Source organism: Ambystoma mexicanum, chromosome 3p (genome assembly GCF_040938575.1).
Source record: "Ambystoma mexicanum isolate Mex_15411 chromosome 3p, UKY_AmexF1_1, whole genome shotgun sequence".
Taxonomy (NCBI): Eukaryota; Metazoa; Chordata; class Amphibia; order Caudata; family Ambystomatidae; genus Ambystoma; species Ambystoma mexicanum.
The window spans coordinates 485,434,976-485,445,996 of NC_090925.1; the positions used below are offsets into that span (position 1 = coordinate 485,434,976).

The following is an 11,021-nucleotide window of genomic DNA, read 5'->3' on the forward strand; positions in this document are numbered from 1 at the left end:
TAATATATCAATTGTTAGCATAATAACAGACGGACAGTTTTGATCTATGACACAAATCCACCCCTTGCATACTTGTACACACCTGTTGTTGTGTTTTATTTCCCTATGACAATACCCATGGACCAACTGAGGGCCTGGGCTGCATTCACTCTTGTGTTGTAAACCCTTGTTAACTGTGTATCCAAGCGATCTTGCACCATCAGAAGGCTTGCACCCTCCACACTCTTGAGGGTGGTACCTAGTGGTACACCTACATATCAAATGTACAACTGTCTGTCTGTTATTATGCTAACAATTGATATATTATATGTATCATCACCAAAATTCAGAGATTAAACTAAAATTATCCTGAATCTCAAAAGTGTGGGTCTCCCATCCGGATGTTTTGTTTGAATATACGTTCACCCTCTTGGGCATATCAGGACCTAGCCAGGGGCCCTGTATTATTACCTAAAAAGGAGTGCTCCACCAGACCTGCTTAGGCAGCGGAACCGCGCCTTCAACAGGCCAAAGGTCTGCTCAATCACGACACGGGTACGGGTATGAACCCGATTGTACTCCGCTTCATGGCTGTTCCGCGGGTCCGCACAGGGGTAAGTATCCACGGCTTCAAGGGATATCCTCCATCACCTGCATGGGAATACAACAAGGTCTCTGTGAGTCACTATGAGCTGCCACCTTGAGGATTCATAGCCATGGCCGCAGCAATTTGCTGTTGACATGCACATGTCCCAGTGTGTATGCACAAAGATTATTTAGATGCATTGTATACTGCAATATGGTGTGCTAGTCTGGATGGCGTTGTACAGATGATGCAGGGTGATTACTTGCATGCTGATGCGGATGTACTGTGGATGCAGGACGATGTCTTGCCTCCCATGATTGCTGTGTATGTACTCTTTGCATAATCACACTAGCCACATTAGCACAGTTGCAATCATGTTTGGTCATGCATTGCTTGACATACCGATGGTGGCCAGGTTCTGCCTCTTACATGTTGTCATTGATATACAGCATTGTTCCAATGTTTGGCAGTGATGTGTCATGTTCGGGTTGGGAGGTTCAGATCAGGAGTGTTTAGCTCTGCGTGCATTCTCCACTCACCGTACATTCCCACCCTGGTGGAGTATGCATCTCCCAACCTCATAACCCCGATGCACTGCCATGGGCCAGTCAGATAACTCACCAAGCAGCCACGTCGTCCAGCATGTCGCTCCATTTGATGGGGTAGCATGGAGTTACGCAGCACCATGGCATCATGTGTAGATCCGGGATATCTGGTGCAACAATGTGTGATGATCTTGCTGGAGTCACATACCATCTGCACAATGATGGAGTGGCATTGCTTGCAATTGTGGTACACCGCCTCTATGGCAAGGGGGACTACCAATTCTACATGGGTGCAGTCGAGGGCACCAACGCAATTGGGCATGCCTGCCAGTGCATGGAAGCTTACTTTGGTGTCGGCAATCTCCTGGGCAGTCCGTGGTAGGGATATGTGGGTGCTAGCGTGCTTCAGGAGGACATCCAGCACTTGGGTCAGCATGCGTGAAAAGAGTGGTTGTGATATGCCATGCAGCTGGCCCACTGTGTGCTGGTAGGTGCCTGTGGCCAGGAAGTGGAGCACAGACACCACCTTTAGTAGTGGGGGGATGGCAGTGCGTATTTCAATGAGGCTGGCGATGTTGTCATGTATCATGCCGACAATGGTGGTGATGGTGTCCTGGTCCAACCGGTACAGGGTGTGGATCTGCTCAAGGGTTAGATTGAATGGACTGGGTCTGATGCGAGGGATTGGTGGCTGCCTACAAGGTACTACTGGCTGCACTGGTGGTAATTGCTGGGCCTGTCTCACCCTCCTTTTCCTCCTGCGTCTCCTCTGTGCTGCCTGTGGCTGTGGCTGTGGTTGTTGTTGTAGTTGGTGTCGTTGCTGTAGTTTTAGCAGTATAGGCATGTCCTCCAGCCCCATGATTGCAACAGCTAGTGGTATCATTTTGGTGTGGGAAAGGGTGTGGTGTGTGGGTGTACTACTTTTATACTGGACAGGCTCCATTGACTCCACCTGTGGTGATTGTGTGCACCTGTGGCAGTTGCCTTGACTGCAGGTTGCTCTTTACGGGTGGTCCACGATGCCTGTATGGGCGCCATCGTGCAGGCCCTAATTACCGCCTTCGGGATGCCGGTAATTGCATGCCCGCGTGAGTTGTGATGTCCACCTATTACCGGCATCCCGGTATTTACTCCGCGAAGGGGCGTGTGTACACGCGCAAGCCAGTATTAAGGGGCACGGTACGGGCGGTGGCGGTATTGGCGGGTTGTCGGGTCATAATGGCCCGGACCTGTTAACGATGCCGGTAATACCATTCTGCCTTCCTATTTTCATTACCTCCATCCTCGTAATGAGGCCCTAAGTGTACCTACCAATCACGTTAGAAGCTATTTTGTAATATTTCTCAATTGAAATTTCCTTCTTGGAAAACTACTGTTAGGAAAACCAAGCAACAACATTGATACGATTTTCCTTCCTTCTTTAAAAATGTATTGTGGCAGAATAATGTGCATTTTCACCTGCAAATCTGAGGTTTGTCTTGTAAACAGCAAGCTTTCTTCTGTCAGAAATGCATATTTTCGTGCCCAATGTCCATATTTCAGAGAAGTTGTAATACCAAAACAAAATATTCTGTAAAACATAGACCATTGCTCACATTTAAACTAATGTATATCACTTGTGGATAAATCATATATCGCATCTGTGCCTACGATCACATATGGCTGTTCTAGAAGGGAAGAGGCGTCGCAGGGACATAGCGGGTCGGAATGCAAGGTAAGTAGGGGTCTGTGGGTATGGGTAGGAGTGTGGGCCAAGTTAGTATTGTTCAGGGGAGAAAAGATTGAAGATTATTTTGAAAAAATAATTTTCGCTCTTTTCTCTCTCGAACATTTCAAATTCAGTCTTTCAGCCCCAATCCCTAGATGGTTTCATCCAAAATGTTCGAAAATAAAATACCAAATTCGTGATTTGGGCGAATTTCGGCCGTTCAAAAAATCTGAGCGGCTAAAAAGTTCGACCAGATCACACATTCCATGCTGGGGGTTGTGGGGGTGTCCCCAACACCCTTGCTCACTATATTGTGAGTGGGGGTTGAAGGCGACACCCCTGCAGCTGTTCCGAAAAAACAAGGAAAGGACCCTTGCAGCGCCGGTTTCCGATCACAAAAGTGAAAGGGAACAGGCATCACAGGGACACAGCGAGTCAGAATGCAAGGTAAGTAGGGGGGTGGAGTGGAGTTGTGGGTAGGGGTGTGGGTGGAGATGTGGGACAAGTCAGTAATGTTCAGGGGAGAAAAAAAAAAGATCATTTTGAACATTTATAATTCGGTCTTTCAACCCCAATCCTTCTAGACCCGTGTCAACTTCATAGGACTTTCATGTCCCATCAATTTTACGATATGTCTACTACTTCACGAAAGTTTTCCACACTGCAAAACTATCTTCAACAATTTACTGTGCATTGTGTGAGATCTCTTGCTATGTTGTGAAACAATGTACCTAAAATTGTGTAGCCCTCACAAGCTTTATTGCAATGTTCATCCTCATTTGCAACTTAGGCTGAAAAGAAATAATTACATTCAAAATGCCCCCATACTACTATAAACCCTAATACACAACCTGAGTACCTGACTCATGTTCAGGACAGCAGGAAACAGGCCAAAGATTAAAGCTTCTTATGTGGTCTATACCCCCTAGGGCCAATAAGCATCTTCGGCTTTTTCACTGCTCATTGTATTGATGTTTTGTGGACATAGAAGGAGGCTTATATCAAAATCTTGATAGAGTTATGCCTGACTGAGCCAGGTTTACCCAACTCAGTTGGAAGTCTTGATGTTGAGAACATATCTGGAAAGTTGTTCATATCTTGAAAGTGAATGTGAGATTTTTTCTTGACACTAGAATAGTAATTTGAGGTTGATTCTGAGCCCTACTTCATTATTGCTAAATCAATTGTGTCTAATGTTACAATGTGTCCAGTTAAAAGCTTAAAGTTAAGTAAAGTATCCACAGCTGTGGGGGACACGGAGTTAACGTCTTTTGAATTGGATAGGATTCAAATACCATTTTGGGCACTAGCTGTTGAATACGGGCAGTTGCTGTACCAGAATGCCTGGCGAGTGAGGAACCCACTCCTGTCCCCAACCGAGTACAACTTGCAACTCTGAGATATCCTTCTTCTAGGAGATGCCAACCTCATGCTCTCATTGGCAAGGCAATTTCGGGTGTTCTGTATGGCAGTGGCTGGTGAAATTTTAATTGGATGGCTGTAAACATTTCCTATGACTATGCAGGGAAAGTGTAGTGATGGAGCCCACATCAAACAAGGAGTTTTTCTGGGGTATTAAACATCTAAAGCTTATGTTTGGTTTTGTAGGTTAACACATGAACAAAATTCAACAGATGCCAAATGACCAATAATGCACAGGAGCATTTTACAATGCATGTTCAGGGTGTGTTTTACCACAATCCATGCCAGTATTTTGCAAGTGTAAAAACGATGTTCATGCTGGCTGTGTCCACACATGTCCATGCCGGCTTCACAATGATATGCCAGCATTCCCCCATAAGAACCTACTTATGTTTTTTTTTTGCCCATGAAAGAAAACATGTCCATTCTGGTTCTGCCAATATATGCCAACATTCATACTGAAGACCCTTCTCCTATTGGCATTGCCATTAATACCAGTATAAATACTCATGCCACTGAAACAAATTATGCCCATATTGTCTGCACCAATTTAGGCCATTATGGCCATGTAAGTATACTCATCCTTTTGGAGTTACCTTAATGCCAATACAAAAGTCATGTCATGCCACTGTAAGAAAATACGGCCATTCATGCTGGCCAACATAGGCCAGATTGCCCACATAAGAACACCCAGGTTGGCTTTTCCATAATGGTGGTAAAACATGCCATGCCACAGAATGAAACACAAATGTAGGCCAGAATACCCACATAAAAACACTCATCATATTAGCTTGGCGATAATAACAGTAAAACATGCCTTGCCACCAAAAAAACACAAATGTAGGCCAGAATTCCTACATAAGAATACTCGTTATGTTGGCTTTTTACCATGCAGGTATGACTGACCACAGCGAGGGGACCCAAACCAACTGAGGTGTCTTCTGGGCATTCACTCCTTGAACAAACATTTCAAGTAAAGGGTGAAAATGGTACATTTTGTAGCACACTTTCTGTGAAAACATGACTACAGATAACACATGAAAAAAATCTGACTGATGCAAACTGAACAATAGCGCACAGGAGCATTCTACAATGAATGTTCATGATGCCTTTGCCCACAATATATGGCAGTTTTCAGCCAGTGCAGAAATTATGTTCATGCTGGCTGTGCCCACACATGGCCATGCTGGCTTCAAAAATATATACCAGTATTCTCACACTAGAACACACTGATATTTATTTTCCAAGAAACCATGTCCATTCTGGTTCTGCCAAAATATGCCAGTATCACCACATAAGAACATACTCTTGTTGGATTTGCCACCCATAAGGCCAGTAGAAATGTTGATGCCACTGACGGAAATCATGTCCATACTGTCTACCAGTATAGCCATGTAAATGTACTCATCATGTTGGCTTTTCCCATAATACTAATTTTAAAAAGCACACCACTGTAAGAAAACATGTCCATACTTGCTGCATCAACGTAGGTCAAATACCTGCTTTAAAACGCTCATCATGTTGATTTTGCCATAATGACAGTAAAACACACTATGTCACAGAAGGAAAAAAACATTGCAGACCAGAATCCCCACATAAGTACAATCATCCTGTTGACTTTTTGCCAAATGCCAGTAAAACATGCAATGGCACAGGAAAGAAACAATAGTATATTTCATTTCCTTTGTTTTATTGACGATTTGTTAGGCAACTGAATATTGTTTCAAAGCACCCACATAAGAATACCTATCATGTTGACTTTGCCAGTAAGAAATGCAAAGCCACAGAATGAAAATACCAAAATAGGCCAGAACGCCCGCATTGGCTTTGCCATAATGCCAGTAAGATATGCCATGCTACTGGAAGTGAACACATCCATACTGGCTGCACCATTAGACTAGGTTCCCGCTGCAGAAAAAGCATCCCTCACATCCCTCTCCTTCCACCCTGCCCGCACACATATAGTGGTGTGCCTATTCCCTCATTTACCCTACAGTACGAATTGCAGCACTTATACTCACCACCCCTCTGGTGCATGGATAAACACATACAAACATACACACAATGTATTATGCTTACCTGCCCTTGCCCCAGCTCACTACCACCACCACATGGCGAGTTGTATGCCTTCGCAATGCCTGCCCCTCAACAGTTTGCTTTGTGAATTTTAAGTAGAGTCGGTGGCGCCCTTTCACCCCAATGCACTAAGCGCCACCAGGCCTGTCCCACTTGCACCAGTGGTTGGAATTCGTGTCAATATAGCTGCAGTATTAGTATGTTGGGAGCCATGAATCTACCATCACTTCTAGTAGTTTGACCTCAGTGGCGAGGGGGGGGACGAATTGCAAGCAGTGCAGTATTCTTCTCTGGGGTGGCACAATTTACCATATAGTTGAGATACTTATGTATATTAAGTACCGCTTAGAAGTTTCATTTTTGCTTGGAGCAGAGTGGTGGGCAAACTTTGGCAGATAATCCAAGCAGGTTGTTGTAGCACTCCACTTTATTGCCCAATCTGTAATGGGAAGTAAATACCACTCAGTTGCAACTTTTGTTTGCCCTGAAGGCTATCTTACCTCCCATTCTGTTATGTGGGCCTCCATATTTTAGTTGTTTGTTTGATCACTGAACTAAGAACTTGCATAATAAATAGCCTTACACATATGCATCGACCTATATACGTTTTTAGTGCATGACAAGTGCTCTGTAAATTTGCATTTTTAGTAACTTGCACTCAACAGGACATTTTCAGGATTTCACATTTATCTTCAAACACCTGATACTGCTTATGCTCTTCATGCAGCAGATATACTTCTAATTTCTTTTAATGTTAATGAAGCATGCTTCTTCTCCCTACACAACTGATCTAGTGTTTTATTAACTTTCAGCTGGTGCTTCCCTTCTACAAGCAACAAGCAGGAATTCTCAGTGTCAGCAGTTTCTTGATTGACATCCTTTGGAAAATCAGAGTCAATGTAGCCTGTGCTTTGGCAATGAGTAGCCTTCATGCCAGGCCGCCTGCTGTCCTACTCAGGATCTAATTGCAATGTGAAGCTTGTACACTACTCCTCAGCTCTAGCAAGTAAAGAGGTTTTCAGAACTGGAAGGATGTACAGATCTGTGGATGTGAACTACACAAACGCAAAGGTCCTTGTGCATATTAAGAGGTGAACAAATTTGCAAACCACATGTACTACTTAGGCTACCATGGATGCTCCACCCAACAAACTTTAGGAAGGTATCTGCATCATAGTCAAAAGAAGCAAGACCACAAATTCCCTATGGCATAAACTCATTAATCATGCACATTAAGCACTCTCTCTTGACTATTCCTCTCTGGATGACATTAATACATGAAGACGAATATTCAGAAATATCACTTATAAATATCTCCTCTGGCGCATATACTCAACTCTTCACCATTAGACATATCCCCACTTTCCCGGGGGAAAACAACACTTTCTTTTTTTTAATCATATTTCATGTTGCTTCCAATAGTGTCTAATTCCTCTACTTTACACTTAGCATGTAAAAACCAAGGGCCTCATTAACGGTTTGCCGGTATTACCTCTGCCAATATTAACAAACAGAATTACCATTACCACATGTGGTAAGCATGTAGTACCGGAAAGTCTGCATGGTTTAGTGTGCTAAGGAGCCTTCAGTTATTCCCCATTTTGGAGTCCCATTGGACTCCATGGCGATCAATCTTTGTAATTGTAATTGTTTATTTGTAACCAGCTTATACACAAGTGAAGTGCTCCAAAGTGCTTCAAGGCAGGAAAGCAACAAGGGGATATCGTCGTCATTCTTAGGCCTTGAGGATTCTGAATGTTCTAACAGCAATAACTAGCATAATAGGCCAGGGCATTTCTACTAGTATAAGTGTGCGACAAAGAGTTGGCGAGAAGTGGGGAGGAAAGGAAACATACGAAACAAAAAGGTCGGTCATTCATGAGCCTATGCATGCAGGCACAGCCAGCTAGGGAGGGGGGATAGAGGTGGATATAACAAACATGTTAAGCCTAGTACATTTTAGGTTGTGCAAATGCACAGACAGAAGTGTGAGGCAGGGAGGGGGACAAGTATGCCCAGTCCAGCAGGGTCCAGGGTTAAGTGCAGAGTGTGTGCCCTGAGGGTTGTGTGCCACCCTCATAGAACGTATTCTGAGAGCAGTAATGCAAGGCGGAGGGCGGAGGCCCAGAGACAAGTGCAAGACTTGTAGGGGAGCCTGTGACCTATGAGGCTCTGGAGGTGCACCAGGCGACCAGTCAGCTGACTGAACAGGTTGGGGATGAGAACTTAGGAGGGAAGCAGGAGAGAAGAGAAAGGAGGTTAGAAAGAGAGAGCAAGAGAAGAGGAATGTCTTGAGGAGTTTACAGAACTTGAGGAGGTCCAGCTCAAGACGGAGAGAGGCAGGTAGGCTGTTCCAGAAGGAGGCACCTGCAGAGGATAATGATCTACCCAAAATCTCTATTTGGAAAAACGGCTCACCCATAGAGAGTTGGAGGAGGCCGAACGGAGGGCTCTGGATGGAGAGTATTTACGAAGAGAGTGGTATAGATAGTAGGGGCGCTGGCCCCAGAAAGCCTGGTGGACTATGCTGTGGGACTTGAATCTTGCAGCCACAGGGAGCCAGTGGAGGGATTTCAGTGCCAGAGAGAATCATTCGGTAATTATTGTGTGCAGTAATAGTTTTGTGTGGACAGATTTTCCTCCACACAAAACCTGTTGTTGGGCACGAATTTCCACACTGGAACTCTAAATTTGGTGGGCAGATAAAGGGGCAGCAATCCCATCAAACTCTCAATGAGGCCCAGAGTATTGAGTCCTTTTATCGGAATTACTTACTCTCTGCACAGATTCTACAGTCTGTCTAGGAGACTGGGTGTTCATTGATTTATACATTTTATCAACCTAAAAAGATTTAAGTCTGTCCAATGCTGTGACCTATCTATTCAGAAGTATATTGACACATTCCTCATAGTGGCCTTCAAGATAATCACCTTACATTCCCATCATACACATCCTTCCGAATTAGCCAGTACACAGTGTGTAAAGTTCCTTCATCTAAGTTAATTAGTTTGTGGCAATTCACTTTGATGTTATTTACTTTGTGGGTAAGTGATATATATATACATATATATATGCATATTTGGGAGTAAGTGGTATAAGGGTGGGGTGGAAAGGTTATGGGGTGGGTGGGTACTTATATGAGAACCCCATTATAAAACACATGGAAACAATTGAAGTTAATGCATCAATGTGAATACCACAAAGTAATTCACCTTGATGAAACAACGTACAACCATACATTGGAGTCTCTTCATCAGCTTCACATGATCTAACTGCCCGTTTGTTATGCTCTTGTTTCTGCTTCCATCTCTTATTTTACTGTGCCATTGACTAAGAGATGCCCTTAAGGCCTGTGTCCCACAAATCACGGAATCAATAACTGCAACCCGTCCCTTCCAATCACAACCAGTCATCCATCTGGCCAACATTCTTCTACTGCACAACTGACCTGCAAATTATGTCTCTCCAGATGTTTCAGTCTACAACTTCCATCAGCTCTATCATTATCCAATGAAGAGGGATCAAGGGAGTCCTACTCCTAAGCATCTGGAGAGCCACATGTTGTAGACCTCTGCACTACACAAAGATGAACTACCTCCCACTCCCACATCCACTCTATTGGGTTTCTTGCAGCGTTGACTTACCCTATTTTGACTGTCTCTGGATATGCTTTGATTCCAACACATTATCAGAACCGATATTGCAAACCCTTGAACTGCGATCTGTGCAGCTGAGTGTTGTGCATGTGCATTATATTATGAATGCTTCATGAATATTTAATTGATAAGATGCTCAATTAATCTCTTACTTTTATCTTGCATAGGTTCAGTGCCAACATTTCAGGTCCGGGTGTCAGACATATTGCCCCTTCTTCCTTCACCGAGAATGTTTTTCTCTTTCTCCCCATCTTCTTTATCATCCTCTGTGTATTACTTTTTGACCATGAAGAAGATGAGGGAGATAACAATGAAAATGAGGACATAGAAGAAGATGAAGAAGAAGATGAAATCGAAGTACGGGTTTAAATGTACATCAAAGGAAGAACTATCTACTACATAGTAACCAAAACCTGGAATGGGAATGTGTGTAACATTGTCATGAATATAACATTAAATATTTTAATTTAACCAATTTAACATTGTATGATGTGATACATCTACCAGGCTTGTGTATGAGCATAAGAACATAGATATGCAATGCTTTAACATGGCTAAATCGTTGTCATTTTTTATGGTGGTAAGTTTGGTCAACTCTCTTTGTGCGATCCATGATTGCCCTATTTTGATGGGGGTCTACCTACACAATGCCCCACACAAATACACATTGTGTAAATGTATTTATTTAGTCTACCTGACCAAACTGAGTCAACCAAACCTACCACCATCAAAATGATAACGATTTGACCACTTTTGGACATTTTGAATATGCGAGTGACACATGCACTTAGCAATTGCCCATCCCAAGGATTATCAAGACTTCCTGCAGAAGCCAGCTGCATGCAGTGCATCTAACCAGGAATGTCTTGCAGGCATCTCAGAGAGACATTCGATGAGGAGGATATGTGCTCTTGTGGTCGTGTTTCTGACTTTAGAAACCCCAAGCAAAAGAAAACATCTGGACATTGGGATATTTAGCATTGTCCTAAAATATGTCCATGTATTGCTTTCTGTAACATGGGCTGAACTGAAGCCCCAAAACATCTCCT

General features: G+C 43.5%; 1 long non-coding RNA gene across 2 annotated transcripts in view; it reads left to right on the plus strand.

The window, feature by feature from the left end:
- Positions 1–10,447, plus strand: part of LOC138579555 (uncharacterized) — a 165,247-nt gene extending 154,800 nt beyond the window's left edge. For both annotated transcript variants that reach the window (XR_011304066.1, XR_011304065.1), the window contains exons 2-3: positions 7,129–7,407; positions 10,140–10,447. This is a non-coding gene — a long non-coding RNA (uncharacterized lncRNA). The remainder of the gene's footprint in view (positions 1–7,128; positions 7,408–10,139) is intronic.
- The last annotated feature ends 574 nt before the right edge of the window (positions 10,448–11,021 follow it).